Raw genomic sequence first — 11334 nt, 5'->3', positions numbered from 1 at the left:
GCTTATCAAAGTCACGTGGGGAGCTGGTGGCCTACAGCTTCTAGCTATATGGCGAGGCAAATTTGATCATGAACTGACAATAAATATGGGTAACTGGATTGTGCATTTTGAGGAGGAGCCTACCCTCCAATATGTTGCAGTGGAAAAGTGAGTGCCCATCTTCCAGGGCTGTTCTCCTCCGTGAGTCACGTGACCTGCGTGAGTCACGTGACCCCAACCAAAATGGGATGTCCCAATGCATAGTTGAGGGGTATGGGGGTGTTGTGGGTGTGGGTGTGCTATTGACAGTTGGTCTTCACTATCTGCTTGTGTTAAGTGTACATGCTGTTTATCTGTGTATCATTCATTTAAAATATAAGTGTATCTATAAGTGTATTGGTGTATCTGAAGAAGTGTGCATGCACACGAAAGCTTATACCCAGAACAAACTTAGCTGGTCTCTAAGATGCCACTGGACAATTTTTAATTTTTTTATTAAAATATAAAGTGATTAAGGGTCTTTTTATTTTCATTTGTTTATAACCATTCAATAATTTCTGAGGAGCATCACCAAAACTTGACGTTCAGTATCTGTTTGTGAATTAGACCTGTGTGTTACAAATTAATAGGATACTTTTTATCTATTAATGCAGGTGGTGTGAGGAGCTGCTTTACAACTGCAAAAAAGCACAACTAAAAGCTAGCATGGTTCAGTTGCTTGAAGGTGGGAATCTTTGTTATCAATACCCTTGAGGTATTGTCCTGTAAAAGAAAAGAGAGTTAAAATAAAAGGATGTCCTTAACACATTAATTGTTATTTATATCAGATTCAGAAACGAGAAAATCTGTATTTCAAGAAATTCTTGAGATGTGTGCATGAAGGTGCAGGGTGGGATTGAATAAAGGGCCAGATCCTGCTTCGACAATTCAATACATCATTGTTTATACAAGGTAAGCAACACTTAAACCCAAATGTGTTTGGGTATATTGTCAGGGGGAAAATTTATGACACGCAGCCCATAATGCCACATTTCAATATAACAGGGGTAATAACTGAGCCCTGAACATTGCCACGTCTGTTTGTTCCACTTGCCACTTAATTTTGTGGGATTAATGGTGGTGACACTGGAATTTCAAAGCATAAATCATGCAGCACAGTATTAGCAGCTATTTAGACACAGTCCTTTTGGTCCTGAAACAGATTATCTGCAACTAATAATAAAAAAAAGGAAGGGAATTAATCCTCTCAAGGTCAGGAGTTACCTGTTAGAACTTCCCCTTTTAAAACTATATGGCTTGCAATTTTGTTGATAGTATCAATTTGGTGCAGTGTTTGTGGAATAAAGTATTCTTCTAGAACAGGTCAATTGGACCAAGGAGGCTTGGGAAGAATTGTTACTTGCAAAAGTCATATTTTTCATTTTTCATGTCTGTTTGTAATTGCTGTCATCTTTGTTTCTCGGGGTACAGCTAGGAAAGGTGACTCTCATATTTATTAGTAGAGGATTTCAATAAACATTGGTGCAATATGGTAGGCCCAGGAATGATTTATTGATAATTTGTCACTTATATTTATGGGAATTTGAGACCCTAGAGCCGTACAACTGGTAAATCATGTTATGCATTTACACTTTTTTTCCTCCCAGGGAGGGGTAATTCTTTGCTGCTTAAAGAGCACTCTGTCTAAATGCAAGCTGCCTTCTGTAGTTGGTAACGATGTACTTGCAAATGCAAAAAGAAAGCGGGGGAGGTATATAATTGGGCATTTATTTTATTTGAGATATGTTTGCAGCAGAATTCAAAGCTACACAAACAATAGCCTGATAAAATACAATTGCAAGGAAAATTACAGTCTAACAAATGCAAAGATAGTGAAAGTGTGCAAACAAAAGGAGCTCTAAACTGGGCTGAGCTTTCCCACTGTTTATTATTGTACAGTTGTAAAGAACTTCCATACAGTTCCCAGGTGGAAACAGCTGTTTTTCTATTGCTGTCAAGGGAGGGCTGGTACAAATGGCTATTGATCATTACGGAAGACCCTAGTTGAGGACTGGCTGAATCTGAGAAGACACTGGGCTGTATCCGATGCTGTCAAGGTGTTTTGAATTCATTTGCTAACTTTGCCACCTATTCTATTCCTTTGGAATATTATTATCTGCATAGTGAAGTCAGCTTAAAGACACAAATATAATATTCATACTCAAAGGAGTTTGTTTATAAGAAAGGGCTCGCTATCAGCCTGGCAGCTGCTTCCTCTTGATAAGTGGATGAGTACTTAATAGCATGCCCATCCAGTGGTTCCAGTGCCCTTTAAAAATGTGATAAAAAAGCACACCAGATGGCTGCATAAGCAACGTTTCTCTATCTCTAGTCCCGTTTCCAAAGGCTTTGTACACCTAAGTGATTGTAAAAGTGAAATGTGAGATATTGTTCTTGTAAAGGGGATCAAAGAGAAAGGAAGACAAAGTTAAAGAGACTTTAATTAACACTGTGTGTGTGTGTGTGTGTGTGTGTGTGTGTGTTCATTTCTTATCTGCATTTACCAGTCATCTAATAATAATAATAATAATAATAATAATAATAATAATAATAATAATTTATTATTTGTACCCCGCCCATCTGGCTGGGTTTCCCCAGCCACTCTGGGCGGCTTCCAACAAAGATGAAAAATACACTAAAATGTCACATATTAAAAACTTCCCTGAACAGGGCTGCCTTCAGATGTCTTCTGAATGTCAGGTAGTTGTTTATCGCTTTGACATCTGATGGGAGGGCGTTCCACAGGGTGGGCACCACTACCGAGAAGGCCCTCTGCCTGGTTCCCTGTAACTTGGCCTCTCGCAGTGAGGGAACCGCCAGAAGGCCCTAGGAACTGGACCTCAGTGTCCGGGCAGATGGGGGAGGAGACGCTCCTTCAGATATACTGGACCGAGGCCGTTTAGGGCTTTAAAGGTCAGCACCAACACTTTGAATTGTGTTCGGAAACGTACTGGGAGCCAATGTAGGTCTTTCAAGACCGGTGTTATATGGTCTCGGCGGCTGCTCCCAGTCACCAGTCTAGCTGCCGCATTCTGGATTAGTTGTAGTTTCCGGGTCACCTTCAAAGGTAGCCCCACGTAGAGTGCACTGCAGTAGTCCAAACGGGAGATAACCAGAGCATGCACCACTCTGGCGAGACAGTTCTGTAGGCAATGTATGACAGTCCCAGGATCAGCCAGGAATAGAGATAGTAAGGGCAACAGAGACCGAAATCTGAAGAACCTTCAGAACAGAGAAATCTCTGCAGGTGCAACAAGCTGTTGGAAAACCTCCTTGGTCTAATACAAGGCTCCCCAGCTTGCAGCCCTTGAGACATTCTGGACTACAGCTCCCATAAGCCCTGACTATTGGGTATGCTAACAGTCAGTGATGGGAGTTGTAGTCCAAAACATCTGTAGGACACTAGGCTGGGGAAGGCTGTAACTTCCTGGTCAGTGCTTGGCTTTCTAAATTTGTGTTAACTTTGCTGACACACTGCTGAACTATCACCTGTTGACTGGCACCCTATCTTCTAAGACTTCATAGAACTCTTCTAGCTTAGTTGAACTATTCCCCAACCCAGCTGGAAGACTGGGAACAATATAAGAAGACAACATTTTAAAAAGTCATAGGGACAACTAGAAGCCCTGGCTGTCTGGGTGATTGGGAGTCTTGCTGTGGGAGCCAATGTGATGTAATGGTTACTTGCTCTGGAGGCATGGAAATGAGACAGAGAAGCCCTTTGAGTCACCCTGAATAAGTCACACCATCTCAAACCTGGCATCCAGGGCTGCCCTGCCCATGAGGAGGGTTGAGGCAGCTGCCTTGGGTGTAGAAGCTCAAAAGTGATGCCCTGATGGACATCCTACCTACCCTGCCACTTCTGCTACCAGCAGAGAAGTGGAGCCAGCACCACCAGCGATTTTCAGCAAGATCTCACTGGAACCCCCCATTGTCACTGATGCTTTTCTGCCACACAACCAAGGTAAGAGAGACTTTGATTGGGGTGGGGTGGTGGCTGGGTGGGGTAAAGGTAAAGGTAAAGGGACCCCTGACCATTTGGTCCAGTCGTGACCGACTCTGGGGTTGCGGCGCTCATCTTGCTTTATTGGCCAAGGGAGCTGGTGTACAGCTTCCGGGTCATGTGGCCAGCATGACTAAGCCGCTTCTGGCGAACCAGAGCAGCACACGGAAACGTCGTTTACCTTCCTGCCGGAGCAGTGCCTATTTATCTACTTGCACTTTGAACTGCTAGGTTGGCAGGAGCAGGGACCGAACAACGGGAGCTCACCCCGTCACAGGGATTTGAACCGCTGACCTTCTGATCAGCAAGTCCTAGGCTCTGTGGTTTAACCCACAGTGCCACCCGGCTGGGTGGGGTAGCACCTTCCTATATCACCATAGCTGTGAGGGCAAGAAAATACTGTATCAGATGTAGTAAATACTGCACAGGTTAAATATATTTATTACTAACAGATGGAGGCCCCAGATGTGAGTGTGGAGCTCTCCTTTCTTCAGCCATTCCCTCTTTCCATGGCATGGGCACAAGGGGAACAGCCATGTAGCAGTTCAAGGACCAGCCCAGTTCCAAAAGGAGGAGACATGCCTGTGGCTTGGATGACAGGAGAAGATGATTGTGTGTGAAAAGTTAGCAATGGGGGAAGTTGGAGAGGAGAGAAGGTGAACTGGGGTGGGCAATAATTGAAGGAAGATGTCCAGTTTGATTTTCCCCTCCAAAGAAGTGAGATGATGATGATGATGATGATGATGATGATTATGTGGTATGCAGTGTTTAATAAAATGTTTTATATATTAATTGCATTTTACTCATTTTATTTCTAAATGTTGTATGCCTCCTACAGGATTACTAGCAGTAGGAAAAAAATGACTTAATGAGTTGTATCATAAAAATAAAAAAACTATCATTTCCTCCTTTCATATCACATTGCATGCTATCTTCATATCTTTTTGCTCATTCATAATTGCATATATATGAAGGCCAGTACGTTCTCCCATCATATATTTCCTTAAGCCTACTATCAAAATAAGACATATTTCAGAATTTGGCTTCTCTCATAGCCAAACATGTTTTAAACATCAACTTCCTTGAAAGATTTAAAGCTGTCATATTGAAACAATCTTGTTGGTGTGTGTGTGTGTGCACGTGTGTGTGTATGTGTTACAAGTTGTTAAGATAGGCTTCTTACTTACAGTCCAGTCTTAGGAGCAGTACATTTAGGCAGAAACTTTACTGTCAGTCACTGGTTAAAGGTAAAGGTACCCCTGCCCGTACGGGTCAGTCATGTCCGACTCTAGGGTTGTGCGCCCATCTCACTTAAGAGGCCGGGGGCCAGCGCTGTCCGGAGACACTTCCGGGTCACGTGGCCAGCGTGACGAAGCTGCTCTGGCGAGCCAGCACCAGTGCAGCACACGGAAACGCCGTTTACCTTCCCGCTATAAAGCGGTACCTATTTATCTACTTGCACTTAGGGGTGCTTTTGAACCGCTAGGTGGGCAGGAGCTGGGACCGAAAGACAGGAGCTCACCCCGCCACGGGGATTCGAACCACCAATCATATGATCAGCAAGTCCTAGGCACTGAGGTTTTACCCACAGCGCCACCCGCGTCCCTAGCCAGTCACTGGTTGCTTGTATCCAAACCAGAATAGCTGCTAGTTTGTCTCTAAGGGCTTATTTATATTACAGATAGGTAGCTGTGTTGGTCTGCCATAGTCAAAACAAAATAAAAAAATTCCTTCCAGTAGCACCTTAAAGACCAACTAAGTTAGTTCTAGGTATGAGCTTTCGTGTGCATGCACACTTCTTCAGATACACTGAAACAGAAGTCACCAGACCCTTCTATATAGTGAGAAGGTGGGGAGGGGTATTACTCAGAAGGGTGGTGGGAATGGGTGATTGGCAGATAGCTGTGATGAGCCTGTTGATGACTCTTAACAACTACAATAGGTCTTACAGGAAAAAGCAAGGGGTGAGAAGGTGAAAAATGGCTTTGTCATGTACAATGAGATAAGAATCCAATGTCTTTGTTCAGACCTGGTCTCTCCATGGTTTTAAGTTTGGTAATAAGTTGCAATTCAGCAGCTTCTCTTTCCAGTCTATTTCTGAAATTCCTTTGTAATAGAACAGCTACTTTGAGATCTTGTATAGAATGTCCTGGGAGATTGAAGTGTTCTCCTACTGGTTTCAGTAGGAGAACACTTCAATCTCCCAGGACATTCTATACAAGATCTCAAAGTAGGAGATCTCAAACCAGTAGGAGAACACTTCAATCTCTCAGGTTGATCTCAAACCAGTAGGAGAACTTGTTGATCTCAAACCAGTAGGAGAACACTTCAATCTCCCAGGACATTCTATACAAGATCTCAAAGTAGCTGTTCTATTACAGAGGAATTTCAGAAATAGACTGGAAAGAGAAGCTGCTGAATTGCAACTTATTACCAAACTTAAAACCATGGAGAGACCAGGTCTGAACAAAGACATTGGATTCTTATCTCATTATACATGACAAAGCCATTTTTCACCTTCTCACCCCTTGCTTTTTCCTGTAAGACCTATTGCAGTCGTTAAGAGTCATCAACAGCCTCATCACAGCTATCTGCCAATCACCCATTCCCACCACCCTTCTGAGTAATACCCCTCCCCACCTTCTCACTATATAGAAGGGTCTGGTGACTTCTGTTTCAGTGTATCTGAAGAAGTGTGCATGCACATGAAAGCTCATACCTAGAACTAACTTAGTTGGTCTTTAAGGTGCTACTGGAAGGCTTATTTATATGCGCAGCATGTCAGGCCCTGGTCCTGACACAGAACACACCACTTTTGCCTTCAGATCAGTAAGATGCTCTGAGGATGCCTCTATAGGAAAACCATGTTCCAGGTGAAAAACATAGGATGGAATTCAACGTACAAGAGCTAAGGAGGTTGTTCTGTAGGTGCATGTATTTCTGCTCGCCTGTTGGAACAACCTCCCATTTCCTCCTCTTGTATGCTGTTCTGGGGGTTCCCCCATCCCTCCAGAGTGAATCTGGGGGAAGTGGTGGGGTGGAGGGGGGGGGAGCCCATTGTGCTAGCAGTAGTCCTTACGCTGGCTTCTGCTAGTGGAACAGGGTAGCTGAATCTGGCCTATTGGGTTGTATTCAACACATTTTTACTCAGAGAAGTTGCACTGAAATTAATGGACTTAAACTATTAATGGCTATTAATCTCAATAGGCCTACTCCATTTAAAGTTGAATAAAGCATGGCACTGAATACCCATACCATGGCAGAAAAAAAGGTACTTTTCAAGCCTTCCGTAAAATGCATAACATTTTGAAAATTCCATTTATGACTCTGCCCTGAGCTATTATAACACTGGAAAAGGCTGCTTTTCACCACCTCATATAAGACTTTTCACCATCCTCATATGTAGCAGTGGTGTCACAGTACATGAATATTAGTAAAAGTATTAGGGTAGATTATTATTATTTTTTAAAAAAAGAAAAAATGGCGCTTAAAATCTTATTGATGAGAAGGCTGTTTTGGGGAAAACTGGATATTTGTATAACTATATTTTTTATCAATTCTCATATATAATTAATACAGGCAGCAACCCTATATACATAGGGGAAATGACCTCTGAAAATCAAAGGGCTTTTGCAGGGAAAAATTGCTTACAGGTTTTATTATAATCAAGCTGCATATAAACATTGTATATGAAATAAAATGTTTAGAATTACTGTACTCTGTAATAACAATAACAAAAAGCATAAGTGAGGTTTGTTTGGCAATTGCAGCTAGTGCAGAAATCGGCAGACTAGCTTTTTGCTAGAGCTACTCCACATGGGCATATTACTTTGGTACTGAAAACTGCTCTGCCAGTACATCAGCAACTGAGTTCAAGGTATTCCTGTTGGCATATAAAGCCCTGAATGACCTACAACTGGGTTACCTGAAGGACCATCTTTTCCCTTCCATCCCAGCCAGATCATCTGGAGAAGCCCTTCTGTTTCCCAATTATCACATCTTCGTTTTGTTTCTATGCAGACTAAGGCCTTTGGCATGGTGGCACCAGTACTTTGAAACAACATTTCTGTTAAAATCAGACAGGCAATCACAATTCTGATATTTCACTGGCTGCCCAACACATGACTGTTCCACCAAGCATTTTCAGATAAATAATTGGATCCGCTGTTAGTCCCTTGCTCTGTATTTTATTATTTTCAAAATAGTTTAATGATTTTATTGTACACTGCCATGTTGTTGTTTTTAACGACTTGGCTCAGAAATACTCTAATAATTTTTATTTTTTATTTCCAGAAGTAAAAACCACACTAGTCCTACTCAGAGTAGACTATCTGAAATCAGTGGACTTGAGCAACTTGATTCCATCGATTAAAGTACTATTCTTGAGTGCAACTTAGTTGGATATTACCCATAAATTAAAAAAGAAAAAAAGGGGGGAGGAATCAATTTCAGCTATTTAAATTCAGTATGCTTACTCTTAACATTTTAGCACCACACTCTATTGTGGGCAGAAAGGAAATGCCCTCCCAAAAGTAATTACATTCCAATATACATACCTTAAAACGGACCTTTAGCACCTGAGGTTGGAAGTCTGGAGTTGAGCAACAAGAGGGAACTCCAGGGGAGAGGCAGCGGAAGTAAGGGAAATCTGCCATGTTCTCTGGATCTATAATTCTTGTGGAAAAGGAGAATCTATTAAAAGGAAGCATAAACAGTCATCCTAGTTACATTCATGCAGTGCTGAAAACTGCCTTTGAATTCTCTGTCTACATTTCCAGACAAAATCCAGCAATGTAAGGCCAGATTGGGAGGTTCAGTCGGGCTGTGGGTCCTCCGGTGAGATTATGACTTCAAAACTATGCAAAAATTAGCACCACCCAATGTTTAAAATATGGTCTGAGTTTTGCCGAGTTTGGTCACAGTTCCCCATTAATTTGCCTCCCTTGCCTTTCTGACATCTCACATCTCTAAAGTGCTCAATGACAGCCTGTAGAGGTTTCACCGTAATCCACCTTTATCCATTAACAGACACTCAATCACTAAAGTGCTTACTAGACTAAACATATTTATCCAACCAAATCACACTTTACAATGCAAAACTGCCAATCAGACCTTGGCTATTAGCAGGAAACTGCTTTGAGGGGGGGATTTTGGTGTTTGCGCTGTGAAGAGCATGCTTACCTCCAGCAAACCACTAAACCAAATTAACCTAGCTGTATCCTCATAAAAGAAACCAGATATCCTGTTGTGAAAATAGAAAGCTTGGTGAGACAGGCCTTCTTTGATGGCCAACAGTGTGGCAGACGAACAGTTCAGACTGCAAATCTGGTTACCACAGATTCATATCAACCACCCTTCCCCCACCAATTAAGAGTTTTGTTAAGTTTAAAAGCAATTCTTCTCTCTCTCTCTCTCTCTCTCTTTAAAGTATCATTTGGGTAATTCAAGTAGGCTTTCAGGTTTCCTATGTTACTAGTATAATTGCAATAAGTGCTGTACTTATTGGCCAAGGCTCCTTTAATTCTAATTGCTCTTTTTCGGCGCAATTATGTTGTAAAAGTACTTGCATTAGCCAAATAAAAAATAAAAAAAAATCCAAGAGACACAAATGTGGTAGTAATAATAATTCTTTTTATTAGCCTGGCAAAGAGGAAGAGAACAAAGCTTTTAAAAAACTTCAAAGTTCTGACCATGGAGGGGGGCGGGAATCCAGAACTGGAGAAACATGCCTACATCTCAATCCTTTTATTAGTCTTATACAAACCAAGTGCCATCACCACAACTCTCCTGACATTTTCTCCCTGGGAAATAGAAAAAGCTACAACATCCGCACAGTGGGGCTTATTTAAAGCCCTCTGTCAGAACGGCATAAAATGGCCCTGTGTGTTTTCACTAGGAAAATCTTAATAGCTTTAGACTTAATGGTATTATGCCTCCCTTAAATACCAATAATTTAAAAGCAAAGCTTGACATTTGCTGGGCTTAGTGTACTCTGCCACCAGTGCCTCTGTTTAAAATAAGAGAGGAAGAGGCAAAATCTTACTATGAGGAAGGCAGCTAGAGCAGTACATGGAAATTAATGAGGATTTGGGTCCCCCCGCCTTTTTATGTATAGCTCTTGACTGCTAGTCACATGACTGAAAGGTGTTTTCCAGAGGCTTTGTGAACTTACCAAAAACAACAGGAGAATTTCTCTGCAGCTAGCTGTTGTGGAGAGAATTTTATGAGCAGTTAAAACAAGTCCCACTTTTGGGAAGTAAAACTTCAGCTGGAATCATTTCCAAAACGATGAAAGCCACAACATGTACCATTTTCCCCAAACATCACAGAGCAGACTTTCTCAGTTAGGGTTGGGAACTTATAAAGTACAAATGAAGTTGTCATGTTGCAGAATGGCAGCGATGAGCCAATGACAGAGACTAACTGCTAAAGAAAGCAGAAGGGAGAGGAAGAGAGAATGCAGCTTATCCAAAATAGAAAAGCCTCATCAGCATAATGTGAATGACATGAATTTAAAATGAACCTTCCTTTTATGCACATGTGATTATTAGCATTATTGTAAGTCATCTGAACTGCAGGCATACATTGAAATGAAACTGTATCAGTTCTGTTTAGATGTATTCTATTTAGTACTTCAAAGCCACGCCAACCAGAGAAACTGTAATGTAAAATATCCAGGTAATGCTCACATGACTGAAAGGTATTTTAGAGGAAAGAAGAAGAACTGATGTTGATGATGAATGAATAAATGGGAGAGAGACTGTGCAGAGGCAAGCAGAGGCTGAGGATCCATGCAGTAGGTGGGCTGATGGAGGGGGTGAGCAAGTGTGTGTGTGTGTGAGATAGAGAGTGGATCCTCCCCCTTTTTGGCTTGGGGACCCCCTAGCCACTTTCTCCTAAGTAAATGCAGCCCTTGATCTTCAAAAAGGTTGTTCATTCCTGCTCTCTCTCTTTCTCTATTTTCAAATTATTGCATGTAGAAATCAATGTAAGACAGATTCTATGTGTGTATCAGACATGTTAGTTATTAGTTGTGGTGGTTTTGAAAATGTGCTTGCCCATTTGGTGTTCTAGTATTTCAGGAATTGAGTTTAATATGCAAAATGGACCTCCAAGTTTTCCCTCAACTCGCTTTACTTGGAATAAAGGACATGTCAACTCCACCAACTGCTCATAAAGAACTTATGATGTTCCTCCTCACAGTGGCACATATGGAAATAGTCATGCGATGGTGCACTGCCTTGGGCTTGAACATTGAAGCATGGTACTCCAGAGCATGGACAATAGCCCTGTCCAGAAAAGCTGATGTGCCA

The 11334-nt window shown here is 41.8% G+C and overlaps 1 long non-coding RNA gene across 1 annotated transcript; it reads right to left on the bottom strand.

Annotated features, from left to right (window-relative positions):
• Positions 1–552: 552 nt before the first annotated feature.
• On the bottom strand, positions 553–10231 carry LOC309349503. The gene is made up of 3 exons (XR_014159980.1): positions 10194–10231; positions 8578–8713; positions 553–741 (listed from the first exon to the last, which is right to left on the bottom strand). It is a non-coding gene; the product is annotated as an uncharacterized lncRNA (long non-coding RNA).
• Positions 10232–11334: the final 1103 nt, after the last annotated feature.

This window comes from Podarcis erhardii (genome assembly GCF_964252035.2).
Source record: "Podarcis erhardii genome assembly, chromosome: 9".
Taxonomy (NCBI): Eukaryota; Metazoa; Chordata; class Lepidosauria; order Squamata; family Lacertidae; genus Podarcis; species Podarcis erhardii.
The sequence above is the reverse complement of the archived record's forward strand: the minus strand, read 5'-3'. Positions and strand labels throughout refer to the sequence as shown.